Genomic DNA, 14,558 nt, shown 5'->3' on the forward strand with positions numbered 1-14,558 from the left:
GTGTTTATCAAAGAGAAGACGATCCCAGATCTCGTGCAGAAGTCTGGACCCAGGAGAAATACAAATTACACCAGCCTGTGCGGTATCAAGTGATTTCTAATTTATTCTAAGGTGGTCAAGCTTATATACCATAAATGACATCACAGCAAAAGTATATACCTCCAAGATTAATAAGAATACATAATAGGCTAAAACAAAAATGATTAACATAAGTTACACCTCTTAAGGTGTATCTATTACATACAATAAAACCGTTATGAACTAGGAGAAAGGAATGCAAGGGAGGGGGTCTTTTACTCTTTCCCGTTTCCTGTATACACTATCTATAAACAGGCATACATGCGTGGTCATTAAACTGTCTTATATTTTATCTGTCTACCTCAGAAGACATGCAGGCTTATAGAAGGGTTTCATTTAACCCTTCACTACTTATACTAGTATCATGCTATATATTCCTAGTCTACAATGCAATATAGAATAATTAACTGATACATTGATCTACAATTTTCTTAACATTCCCCACTTTAGATCAATACATCAACACAGTATAATAGTAAATACACATCTATAATGACTCTACCATAGACCCCCTGGCTTATTCAGGCCCGAAGCTTTATTTCCAGGACGCCTGGGTTCACACTTCAAGACTAAGTATGTAATTATTTCATAAAAAGTATTATATTGATGCATATATATATATATATATATATATATATATAAAGTCATTCCGCCAATTGTACCCACAATTAGGCCCGCCCCCAAGAGAAGCTTGGCCTTGATTTATTATGAGATTGATGTTCCTTTCTTCATATATAAATGATTGCCCATCATGATATAAAATCTTACTTATCGAAGTGTCAATCAGTTATTTAGAGCAATCCTCCGGTACAATGAGGACACACTGACCCAGTAAGCCATCTTGTTCTTCGTCATCTTGTATATTTTGGAACATCGTTTTGGTGATGAAAGTGTCAATAAGGTTTTTTAACAGTCCTCAGATACACGGAATACAGCAGCAACCGCAGAGTACTAGAATGGAGGCAAATACTGACACAGACTAGTGTGGAGTATATGACTTGTGACCAGTGTCCGGACAAGCTGCCAACCAGTCCCTGAATGGATCGTCTATGCCAGAGTTATCAGCTAGGTCATTTTATTATGCATTTAACCCTTCCAGTACTCGGGTATCATCTGGTGCCGTGTTATTAGGAATGATAGTACAACAATATCCTCCAATCATTTTACAAACTCTGCTAGTAACATATAACAAGAGCCATTCTATGTTGCCATGCAATAAGTGTAAGGTATGTCCTAGTTGTTTCTCTAGGCCCCTGATTGCATCTCTTGTATAATTAACAAATCTCTGTTGGTTATAGTATGTGTAATTAATCCAGTCTACATCTTTATTCACTGTTACCCACCATGCAAGAAGAGACTCAAACCCCCTGCAGCCATTTGATTTCTCGCCCCATACTCGTCCGGTACCCCCCTTGGGACCCCGATGGGTCAGAGGAACCTTTGGGAGAGGTGTTCCTAGTTCTCCAGACACGGCCCTTGCCGTTACCCTCGGAGGTCATGAGGTATATAGGCATTATCAGTTGTACCAAGCACAATCCCGTTAGGGGCTGTACCTGGCACCTGTTCTAGGCCCGGTCACCACACAACCATCACACGTCTGCGCGTGCTCTCTGTAGCTCAGGCCATATCCCAGAGACAGCGTGCCCTTACGGTTCTCCTCTCCGCACAGCATCCCTCAGGCAGTCTCCCGTAGTCTGCCTTGGTCCCATTAGCAGGTAGCGCGAAGCAAGTATGACCCCAGGATCAGAGACAACAGCAGGTATTTGGTCCCTGCTCACAGGTGGAAACAGCAAACTCAATGTATAACATGGATCACTTATCTGTGGGGGGTAGGTACAGTTAAGAAGCTTAATCACACATTTTACGTTCATCACAGCGTGAGGACTTGTCATTAACTTTTATCTATCGTGGGGTCAAGTCTTCCTATCTCATATAATTATTATTAACATACAATTCTCTATACACAATATTTACTGCATAGCATTAAGATTCACACAACTACTACTACTCCAATCATCTGCAGTCGCTTGATCCTCCAACGTTAACAACCCCCCTTCTGCAATTTCTCTTATCAGGGAGAGGTGATGGAGTAAGATAAACAGAGCTTTAGCTGTGTCTGGACTCCTACAGCTCACTGCAGTATCCTTGTGATATCCTTCCCGTAATAGGCACACTCAGGTCTCATATTATCAACAACTTCATTATTATTATTTTTCTCTTACATGACATTATCACATTGAAAACATTATTTAACAATTAAAATCACTGCAAACCAATCCCAGAACTGACATGTACACAAATAACAGCAAGAATGGACGTTCCCTATTCACACAGGTTTATACTAAACTTCATTCCTGATCATCTTCATTACAGGTCTATTCATATCAAGCAAGCAGAGCATGGCTAGTCAGTCACATACCCCCTCCCTCCCTCACTGAACTCTAAAGCTGAAAGGCGGGGGTGAGGATGAAACAAGCATTCCCATGTAACAGATGATTTAACCATTTGTGAGCTGACCCCACCACACAGAGCAGCACTCAGGCCGTTGTCATCTTCATCTAATACTGCTGTAAACCTTCATTCCTTCACTGTGTGATCCCAGGACTGTCTGCATCATGTAATCATGCCTTCTGTCCTGCTGCCTACTATCCCTGGTCCTTGTCAGCAACACCGTCACCCATAGCAACCTGTCACCTCCCTACCATCACCCATAGCAACCTGTCCCCTCACTACCTGACACTTATCTGAAGGAGACCTTACATATTCCTCGCTAGACTAAATATCATACTGAGCCTATCTTATAGCACACACTTAATAAGATAGACAACATATCATCAACACACAGAGGACAGTGATGGAGGCTGCTGACTATTCCTGCACAATTCAGAGAAGGCACTAATCACTGGTGTTGTGTACTACAAGTGCAAGCATTGGGATGCCAGGTAGAAGGTACAGCTATGGGATGTAAGGAGCCAAGATGGCACCTGGGCGGCGGCTGAAGGTCTTACAGCAGGTACTAAAATGGCCGCAGGTCATGACTAGCACTAAGATGGCCGCCAGGGACGTGGCCTGACTAGGAGTACGATCAAGCCAGGCAAGCATCTAGCCACACCTTATACCTTCGTGTGCAATGCCAACAAGTCCCTCATCTGACACACATCTATAATAATCTTTGTGTATAGCGCCAACATATTCCGCAGCGCTTACATAGATAGGGGGATACAGAAAGACAAAATACAAACATTACAGAACCACGGTTACATAGTAATCAGCTGATGGAAACAATAGGGGTGAAGGTCCTGCTCCAATGAGCTTACATACTACAGGTAATGGGGGGATACAGAAGGTAAAGGGGCTGGAGATGTGCAAGGTATGGCGGGGTGGAGAGTGAGCGATGCTATACACATACACAATGGTCAGACATTTAGCCGTGTGATGGCAGAAACTGTGTGACTGCAGGAGCGGTTTATGATGGCTAGCAGGGATTGCAGTCAGTAGGTCAGAGAGCAGATCTACCAGTATGGCGCTTGTCACTCCTATACAAGTTACACTCCGCGCTCTCCCAGCATCCCCCATGTGTAGGATCGGGTAATATGATGATGACCTCTGACAGTTTCATGGCTGTCATCAATAGCATTTCCCCAGACTCACCAATCCACCAAAAAGAAATGCTATTCCTATCATTTTTGTCCTTACCGAGGAGGCCCTCGGGGAAGGGGTGTGGATTTCTTCACCGGTTTGAGACGAAGACCACCTAATGTGGCCCCCCCCCCTTTGTAGTGGGCTTTTAAACCAGACCCCCTCGGCACACTGTCCCTGCTCTGCCTGTGTCACCTTATTACAGGTAGATTGGTGAATCCAGGTCTGCCATTCAGCAATCCTTATTGCAGTAGGAGTGGTTAGGAGTACCTGGTAAGTACAAGTGGTACCTGGGAAGGTCTTTCTCACTTTGGGGTCTTCCAGTTCTTTTTCTTTATCCCCTTGAGGACCCAATCACCTGGTATTATTTTACTTAGTGATGCTTTAGCCACTGTGGCTTCATCAGACTGACCTGTGGGAAACATTTCTATCCACTTGGCTAAAGCATCCATGATAACTAGGCAGTATTTCTTACCTTCACATTTGTATAATTCTATGTAGTCCATACAAATGTGTTGGAAGGGATACTGAGGTGTAGGATCGGGTCCCCTCCTGGTCTTATACTCCCTTCTGCATTGTTTAGCACAAATAATACAAGACAAAAAAAATTTTTTTTAGAGTAGTTTGTAAACCCCTAGGCTGTGAATACTGTCCATATGAGTGCTACCACCCCCCCTGTTGAGACATGACACAGGCCATGGCTCAAAACTGCTGCACATCTGAAGAACGATTTAGGTAAGATAGGTTTTTTTTTTTCTCTGCGGAGATGTACAGCCCATCTACAAAGAGTGTATTCAGCATCTACAAGAGATACCTCCTGCAGATCTGGTCTGAGTAACACCTCATGTGCCATCTCTCCTAGACAGTTGTATGGAGAACCGTCTGAAGAAATAGGCAGTAAGGTAGATGGATGGAGCGTAGTACATCCCTAGGTTGTCAGGTGTGGCTGTGAGAGCAGTAGTGTCCTGCAGGGGGATGTCTAGGAGGACTAAGATATGAGTATAACTAACTGTGTGCCGTACTCAGTGTGTGGGGGGACAGCACTATAGTGGCAGAAGGTCTGACTACCACTTGTATACAGGCTGGGAGCGCTCGGCCACTGGATCTAGTCTGCAGAGTTGTATGCCAGCGGTCTGCTTCCCACCGTGTTCCAGAGTTAACACAGAGGTGCTTCGGATCTGGGCCCTAGCTGATCCTAGGAGCCACGCACCAGAACAGGATGCATTCACATGCCACATGACAGACCCAGAATACACTGCACACAACATGCAACCACTAGTAACAGATAAGCTGAATATAAATACCAGGTATTAGTTGACATGTTGTACAATATGTTGAAAGCTAGCAGGCCACTTCATGGCTCCTGGTTATACTGCTAGTCCCTACACTAACCAGGAGTCCAGCAAAACTGGACACTGTTCACACCGCACGCTGCAACAGGACACAACACAGATTGCAGGACACACAGCAAACTAACACAAAACTGACAGAATTTAAACGGACATGAACCAAGTCACACTGCAAACCTCACCAGACAAGCATTCATGACTGCTCACCTTAGTGGCCATACAGACTGACCAGGAGCTGGGTTTATATGTGAGCACAGATCCAGGGGATTGGCTAGCAGACAGTACCACACCCAGCCAGCTCAATCATTAACCCTGAGAGTGCTGTGCTGCTGGAAACACAATAGAACAACATATCTCAGCAGCACACGTAACATTGTCATTCCCAAAGAGGACATAATTTGCTCATAGTTTTGGGACCTCCAGAATTGCTTGCCTACCTTCATCTGACAGGTTATACCCCAAATATTTAACCGTTTGCTGACCGTATTGGAGTTTCTACCCGTTTACTTTATGGCCTTGCTCATAAATAAACCTCAAGAGTGCGACTGTGTCCCCCCCACAATTCTCTCCACTGTCTGCTGCTGGCTACCAACATACAGTAGTAGCTGACTACCTCTAAGAGGCTGGAACTGGGCTAAGTGTGCTGACATAGCCTGGGAGAAAATTGTTGGAGATTCACAGCAGCCCTGAGGTACTCTGGTGAAGGTATACCTAATTTTATCATAATATCTCATCACAACACATTTACTGGACATATTCGAGACTACATAATCTGACATTCACAGGCTTATTTGTCTATAGGTCTGTTATAACTCGTTCAGAGAGGGATTCCCTGTGGGTCCGGCCATTAACCCCTCTTACCAGGATATGACTATTACTACATTTAACATTGGCTACATATTGGGATGTATTAATGTCCTGATGGCTCCTGAGCCCACCAGGAAAGTAATCATCCGCCCATTCACCTGGAGATCTATCTCAGGCAGTGGAGATTGCCATGAGATCCTCCAAGTGTTGTACATCGACCCCTCCTAGTCATTTTTCCCCAAGGTGCCTGAGAACATTGTTTCTCAGGGCACTCTCGGGCAAAATCACTAGACTTCCCATAATTCCAACACACATTTAAATCCCCGAGCTGCATCCCACCTCTGCTTCTTCCTCTGTCTCTACTTTCACATCCTCTTGCTGTCCAATGACCTCTCTGACTTTCTTGAACCATCATATCACATTCTTCTCCCCATATAAAAAACCTCACTTTCTCACCCTTTTCTTTGTAACACTTTTCTGCATGTTTTGCATATTGCAAAACATCCTGCAACGATCCCATCCTCAGGGTAACCATGTCCCTCATTATATAACCTCCTATTCCCTTCTTTACTGCACTTACTAACGTGTTCCTTAATGGCTGATTATATGCAGCATTAAGATCATCTGTCATTCCCCCTGATTATACTATGGAAGGGGTCTACCATCTCCTCCCCTCCCATTCTAATTTCTGTCTACAGAACTCCAATCTGGCCATAGAATTATTCTATCTGCTCTCTCTATTTTTCATTCAATTGGAACTCCTCATTAACCCTTTGAATTGTTCATCAAACTGTCGGGGGTCTATTTTTATATGGGCGTGACAGTTTGGGGCTTCTTTTAACCAGACTTCAGCAGCGGATAATCCGTATTTCTGCTGATCTTTTAGCTGATTTTGTCCGTATTTTATCACATAATTCTTTACAACTAGGAACTTTTAATTTATTTATTTATTTTTTACATCCATATTTTTCCCACTTATGTGACAATATTTGACATAGTCAGGATCTAACTTGTGCATGTACTTCTTATTCCCTTCAAGGACTTACTGTCGTTGACAACAACAACATAGACATGCACAGGAAAATGCCTTACAGTTTGTATTTCCCATTGTTAGTAATTATGTTCTTGGCGCCGATTTACAAGACAAACGACACAAAACAAGCCTCTGGCCACTAAAATGTTTAGTGAAAACGCAAAGGTCCCTTACCAGAATCGCTGCTTCGCTATATACATGAAGACCCCTTATAATTTCACCGAGTAGGGCCTGTGAACATTGAACACAATAAGGGGCTTGTCCGAAAACAACCTGCGCAGCGAGGTTGGTCCTTAATGTGTCCTAGAGGTCAGTGCCCACGTATCGGATCCACTTATCTCAATCACTCACACATTCGCTTCATGCAATATAAGACAGCAATACAAATAGTACATTATGTTAGTAGGCGGCCGCCCTCTTTATATTCTTAGTTACTCTATAACACAATATCAAAGAGAAAGTAATAGAAAGATAAGAAGTAAAGTTCCTGGACACCCCTGTGTCCCATGACGTCATCTAACCACTTTTTACGTGTCGCACGGAGTTAATTCTTTCCTGTAGCCTTCTCACAATGGCTATGGTCTCACATAGACTACTGCTATTGCCCCTTGGCAACCCATTCGTCTATACTTCTCATTTACCTTACACATTTCACATAGACTACTGCTATTGTCCCTTGACAACCCATTCGTCTATACTTGCCTCTCATTTACAATACACATTGTAAATTCTACTAACACTAAAGTATACAGAAGAAGAAGAAGAGAGAAGAAAAGTTTAACCATTATTATACTTACTACACGTTATCTGGGAGGCTTCTAAATTCTCCGGCTAGTTCGGAAAAACGTCACTGTTTCAGACAGGATGCCCGACTGGCCTCTAATGACGTCTAAGCAAGACGGAGGTCTTTTAGTGATCGGAGAGTACTTCAGACCCACCTTTTCACAGCCAGGCTGTCCTCTCCCTCTGCAGTGAGTCTTTCCGGCTCGAAGGACAAAAAATGTAAGGAGAATTTATGTGTTTATCAAAGAGAAGACGATCCCAGATCTCGTGCAGAAGTCTGGACCCAGGAGAAATACAAATTACACCAGCCTGTGCGGTATCAAGTGATTTCTAATTTATTCTAAGGTGGTCAAGCTTATATACCATAAATGACATCACAGCAAAAGTATATACCTCCAAGATTAATAAGAATACATAATAGGCTAAAACAAAAATGATTAACATAAGTTACACCCCTTAAGGTGTATCTATTACATACAATAAAACCGTTATGAACTAGGAGAAAGGAATGCAAGGGAGGGGGTCTTTTACTCTTTCCCGTTTCCTGTATACACTATCTATAAACAGGCATACATGCGTGGTCATTAAACTGTCTTATATTTTATCTGTCTACCTCAGAAGACATGCAGGCCTATAGAAGGGTTTCATTTAACCCCTTCACTACTTATACTAGTATCATGCTATATATTCCTAGTCTACAATGCAATATAGAATAATTAACTGATACATTGATCTACAATTTTCTTAACAAAGATGAAGAGCCATTCGGAACCACGGAATACCACTCTGGGCATTTAAAGGGTCAATAATAAGCATTCACACTGATCACGGCTGTTGCAGGCATGTGTCAGGGGTGAAAATCAGATATATTGTATGGAAGGGAGCGGCTTCCAATCCTACTCCGTACAAACTTTGAACCCCTAAGATGTAAATGCGGTAAAGTAAACGTGAAAAGGTTTTTCTGTGCTCGTATATTCATTGGAAGACACCTGGCGCATTCCTAATTCACCTGTTATTTGTTCATACGATGTAAATGTATGTCCTGAGGCATTATGGAGTTATAGTTGTTGTCTGGGATTTGAAAAACAAGAGCATCTGATTAGACAGAGTGCAAGAACACCAGAGGAAGAAGTCCTACTTGCAAAAAATTTCCAGTGGGGGGCGCTCCAGAGATTAAGGGGTTGAATTTTGCAAAAATACGGCTGCCGATAGTGATAATAAAAAGGTATGCTTCCCTCCCTCCCCCTTGACCCTCCTTGCATGGGCAAAACTGCTGACAGAATCGCAGCTGGTGACACTGAAATAGCATCCTAAGTAATGTGTCAATCCTCAAGTGTTCTGAATGTATACAGAACCCATATATGTTATGTGCCATGAAACGGTTTAGATTTTGCCTGTTTTAGATTCCAGTTATAATGAGATATGCAAATCTTATTAGGCTTCCAGATTTGGGACCATGTGACCTTTGTCTAGAACAAGTTCTGCCAGTTTTGGTTGAACCATCAGCCAGTCTGGTACCAGTAACCCCAATTGTTAGATAAATATCTCCAGTCAGGCTGAAAATAATGTTTAACCCCTAGGGCTCTTTCGCACTGGCAAATTGGGATATCGCTGCAAGAAAATTGTGGCAAAAATCGCAATTTTGCTCATGACATGTCTAAACTTCAGTGATGCTTTTTCTTGAAAAAACATCACTACCGCTTGCGATTTCTTGCGCAAAAGTCAATGGGAGTTTCTAAGTTAAAAACACATTGCATAGAAATTGTAAATTTGTGCGTTGCGATAAAATAAAGGCTCCATGGGGAAACATGGGTGATAAAAAAAAGAGCAAAACGCACAAAGATAGGACATGCCATGGTTTTTTTTTTCACGCAACGTTGCATGAGTGAAAACATCGCAGATGTGAAGGAAACCATTGAAAAGCATGGGTTTCATAATTCTGCGTTTTCATGCGTTAAAATCGCGCGATTTTATCACCTGTGTGAAACCAGCCTTAAGGTAGCAGATTTTTTTCTACTCTCCACTTGCAAAAAAATATGCCCGCTCACTAACTTATCCCTAATATGTGAGAGAGCTGCCGACAGGAACACTGAGTTTGGGGACTGAGTGGCTACATTATCAGCCGCTAGCTGCTGTCGAGCTGGTGCCATGGCCCAGTCTCTCCTCTCCCCATAAGCCAGTCTGCTGTCACCTCCGTGCAGCACACGAGCAGCCCACTCAGCACGGACGCAGGGTGAGGATAGCAATTACAGTAGCTGTTAGACTTATGCACTGCAGAACAGTGCATACCACAAATGGAGTACATAACCCAGATGTAAGGCCCGTGCGACACCAGAGTTCAACACTCAGCAAGGCGACAGGGAATGCACACACAGTAGGAAATAGCCGCACACCACACTATGCTGAACGGTAGCACCACCCCAGGGAGAAGGAAGCCTAACCCTAACCTAGCAGGGAGGTGAGGGGTCCCTGCCTAAAGTGCAGTAATCACCTTGATAAAAGGCAGCCCCATGGTCTTCTTCCTGGGCCCTGTTTGTCCCTATAGGAACCCTTGGAGAGATGAACCGAACAACAAGCAAAAATACAACTGAAAAGGAACCCACAGCAACTTATCTGCAAGTAGGAAAACGCCCAGCACAGCAGAGCTCCAAACTCCAAGATCTCCACCATGGAACGGAACAAGCAGCACTGATAACCAGGAGGGGTGAGAATATAAAGCCACTCTGCACCTGAAAACTGGCAGAGTGAATAGAAAACCACACCTCCACCCTACTCCCAGGCATGAGTAATCCAGCATGCATCCATGCAGAAAAGACAGACAGAACTAGCAGACTCTGCACATGGTGCATTAACCCTTGACCTGCATAACAAGGCAACAGGTCTTTGCCTGTGTTAAAGCCACCATGCCACGATGTTATCACAACTGACAAGCCGCGACATCTGCACTTCTACTTCATACAGCATTGGTGGTGGTGAGGTTTATCAGGTCTTCCTGCTTTGCCTGCTCAAGGAATATTAGCATGAATTAAAGGCACCTTCACCAGAATTGGCTTAAGCACCCAGTAGAACTGACCAATGATTGAGCAGAAACAGCATGCTAATGCTGCTGGGGGACAGCCTATCCTTAGGATACGTTATTAATGGTTAATCAGCTGTGGCCCACCGCTCAGGATCCCGGATGATTAGCTGATTGGACATGCATGAACAGTGCTGGTATACACTGTGATTGGAGCAGAAGCCGCTGCTCGGACACATTTGTAGTGGTCAGCGCTTGTAACTGCAACTCTCATTGAAATCAATGGGACTCCAGCCTGCAATTACAAGCGTTGGTCACTACACAGGGCAGGTCATCAAGAGTATTTTCATGTAAAACCCCTTTAATTCCCCAGTCATAGGTCAACCTCATACAGTCTTGCTCACATCAAGTCACAAACCTGGCCTTTACAGCACATTGTGCATGAAAGGATTCATAGATCAACTTACAACTCATGCTGCATTATCGATGAATTTTGTCCCAAGTGTTACTTTAACGCCTTAATGCTCCATGATGTACAGTTACGTCAAGGAGGTCTGGGGTTTGTATGGTGCCAGCTGTTTCTTATAGCTGATAACTGCCCACAACAGCTGCGATCAGCACTCCCACTGATCGTGGCTGTTAACCCTTTAGATGCCATCATTAATTCTGACAGCAGCATTTAAATGCCCCAATCAGAGTTCAGGGGTCCCAGATGGCCCTCCACAATCTCAGGGTTCTGTTCAATTGTCATAGCAGCTGGGGCCTTCTAAAATTTCCTGGGGCTGCCATTGCAGATTGTCTATCAATACTATGGCATTACATCATACTGCAGGAGTGACCAAACAATCATATGTTCATGTCCCTTATGGGGACTTAAAAAAAATGCAAAAATTCAGTTTTGAAACGTTTTATTGATTTATTTTTAAAAAATTAAAAGCAATAAAAATAAAAAAATTCAAAAAATAACTTTTGCCATACTTCTAATAAAAAACACATTTCAGAATAACTGAGTCCAAAAAAATCTGATCTACCAAAGTAACGCATTATTCACCCCGCGCAGTGAATGTTGTCAAAAAAAAAAAACATAACGTGAGAATTGCGCTTGTCACAGCACATATACTGTTACGTTTCAGAATGCAACTAGTGTATGTATTTCTTATCTGATTTGGCTATTGGCCCTTACATACAAACTAAAATCTATGCTATCTAGTCTCGGAGTTAAGGATTAAGAGATAAAGCGAAGTCAATAGGAAGAATAGCAATACTAAATTATGTTAACATAAGGATATAGTTAGTCAACAGAAATAGTGTATAATGAGATAACAATACCCTGACTGCAGTGATTTCCATGTCTAGACGAATCATCAATATTGCTAGCTTCCATATCTACCAATTTGGCACCTGGCAACGAGGTCATCAGATCGGTACTGGTGTGGTTCGATAACACGCTTTTTTGATCACCCCATTTCCAAGAATAAATGTTAATCAAACAGTTATATGCACTCCACAATGGTACCAATAAAAACTACAAGATGCCCCGCAAAACACGAACCCTCGCACAACTACGTCGATGAAAATGAAATGAAAAAGTAATGGTGGTCAAAAGATGGCAACAGAAAATAATTTTATTTTTATGCAAAATATATTTTAATTTTTAAAAGTGCTAAAGCGAAAATAAAAAAATATAAATATTTGGTATCGCAGTAATCACACTGACCCACAGACTAAATATATTGTGTGTGTAATATTTGCTGCAGTGTGTACACCTTGGAAAAGGCCCAACCCCTCCCCAAAGACGGTGGCATTGCTCTTTTCTTCCGATTACACTTTGCTTAGATTTTTTTTAAAGTTTTTCAGTACATTATATGGTACATTACATACCCTGTTTCCATGAAAATAAGACATACCCTGAAAATAAGACATATAGCATGATTTTCCAGAATTTTGGGGGATGCAAAATGATTTTTCAGGCTTTTTGAGGATGCTTGAAATCTAAGTCCTACTTCAAAATTAAGCCCTGCTAACAGTTAATTAAAAAAAGTCAATTTAAATAGTGTCCAGGCAGCTATACATGTAAAAAAGGTAAACCTTTTTAAACAAAAATTAACCCCTTGAGTGGCACGCCCGGAAAATTTCCGGGGCCGAGCTCCACTGCTCATAGCGATACTGCCCGGAAGATTTCCGGGCTATGTATCACTATGGGAGCTGCAGAGCACAATGCCACAAGCTGTGACAGTGTGCTCTGCCTGCACAGACCCACACAGAGCAGTGCAAGGGCTTTGAAAAACCAGCAGAAGATATTGCCGACATGTCGGCAATGTCCTGCTTTGTTTACAGGTTGCCATAGAGACCATCGGCTTGTCAGAAGCAAGCCGATGGTCTCTGTGGCAGGGAGAGCTGGTTGTTAGCTGTCAGAGGACAGCTAGGTACTAGCTCTTACAGCAGAGATCAGAGAAAACCTCCGATCTCTGCTGTGTTAACCCTTTACATGCTGCAGTCTATGTGACTGCAGCATGTAAAGGGTTGTCACTGCAGCATGTAAAGGGCTGTCACCATCGGACCCCTGGAATGTGATCAGGGGTCCTGATGGGTCCCTGTGGAAGTCCCCTATAGGGACAAAAAAATAAAAAATAAAAAAATAAAAAAAATAAAATAAAAAAGTAAAAAAATTATTAAAAAAATAAAAAAAACACTTGTCTCCCTTTACTTTGTAAAAAATCAAAAATACAATCACACATGTGGTATCCATGTGTCGTAATGACCCAGAGAAGGAAGTTAATACATTATTTAACCCCTTAATGACATGGCCCCTTTTTTTCTTTTTTCCCCATTTCTTTTTTTCCTCCCCCCTGTTTAAAAAATCACAACTTGTCCCGCAAAAAACAAGCCCTCATATGGCCATGTCAATGGAAAAATGAAAAAGTTATGGCTCTTGAGACGCAACTACAAAACTAGTTGAAATTCAATGATTAGACCATTTAAAAAAACCTGCCCTGGTGGGCACGACAGGGTGATAGGAAACCTGCCACTCAAGGGGTTAATATAAGACACTGTCTTATTTTCAGGGAAACACGGTAGTACCATTGAAAAATACAACTTGCCCCACAAAAAACAAGCTCTCAGACAGCGACGGTGATAGATAGATGTGAGAGAGACAGATGTGAGAGAGACAGATGTGAGAGAGACAGATGTGAGAGAGACAGATGTGAGAGAGACAGATGTGAGAGAGACAGATGTGAGAGAGACAGATGTGAGAGAGACAGATAGATAGATATGAGATAGATAGATAGATATGAGATATGAGATAGATAGATAGATATGAGATATGAGATAGATAGATAGATATGAGATATGAGATATGAGATAGATAGATAGATAGATAGATATGAGATAGATAGATAGATAGATATGAGATAGATAGATAGATAGATATGAGATAGATAGATAGATAGATATGAGATAGATAGATAGATAGATATGAGATAGATAGATAGATAGATATGAGATAGATAGATATGAGATAGATAGATAGATAGATAGATAGATAGATAGATAGATAGATAGATAGATAGATAGATAGATAGATAGATATGAGATAGATAGATAGATAGATAGATAGATATGAGATAGATAGATAGATAGATATGAGATAGATAGATAGATATGAGATAGATAGATAGATAGATAGATAGATATGAGATAGATAGATAGATAGATAGATAGATATGAGATAGATAGATATGAGATAGATAGATAGATAGATAGATAGATAGATAGATAGATATGAGATAGATAGATATGAGATAGATAGATAGATAGATATGAGATAGATAGATAGATAGATATGAGATAG

General features: G+C 41.9%; 1 protein-coding gene across 1 annotated transcript in view; it reads right to left on the reverse strand.

Annotated features, from left to right (window-relative positions):
• LOC136629150 (oocyte zinc finger protein XlCOF22-like) overlaps positions 1-14,558 on the reverse strand; it is a 36,832-nt gene that overhangs the window by 2,410 nt on the left and 19,864 nt on the right. The window lies entirely within an intron of this gene.

The sequence above is a fragment of the Eleutherodactylus coqui genome, chromosome 5 (assembly GCF_035609145.1).
Source record: "Eleutherodactylus coqui strain aEleCoq1 chromosome 5, aEleCoq1.hap1, whole genome shotgun sequence".
NCBI classification, from domain to species: domain Eukaryota; kingdom Metazoa; phylum Chordata; class Amphibia; order Anura; family Eleutherodactylidae; genus Eleutherodactylus; species Eleutherodactylus coqui.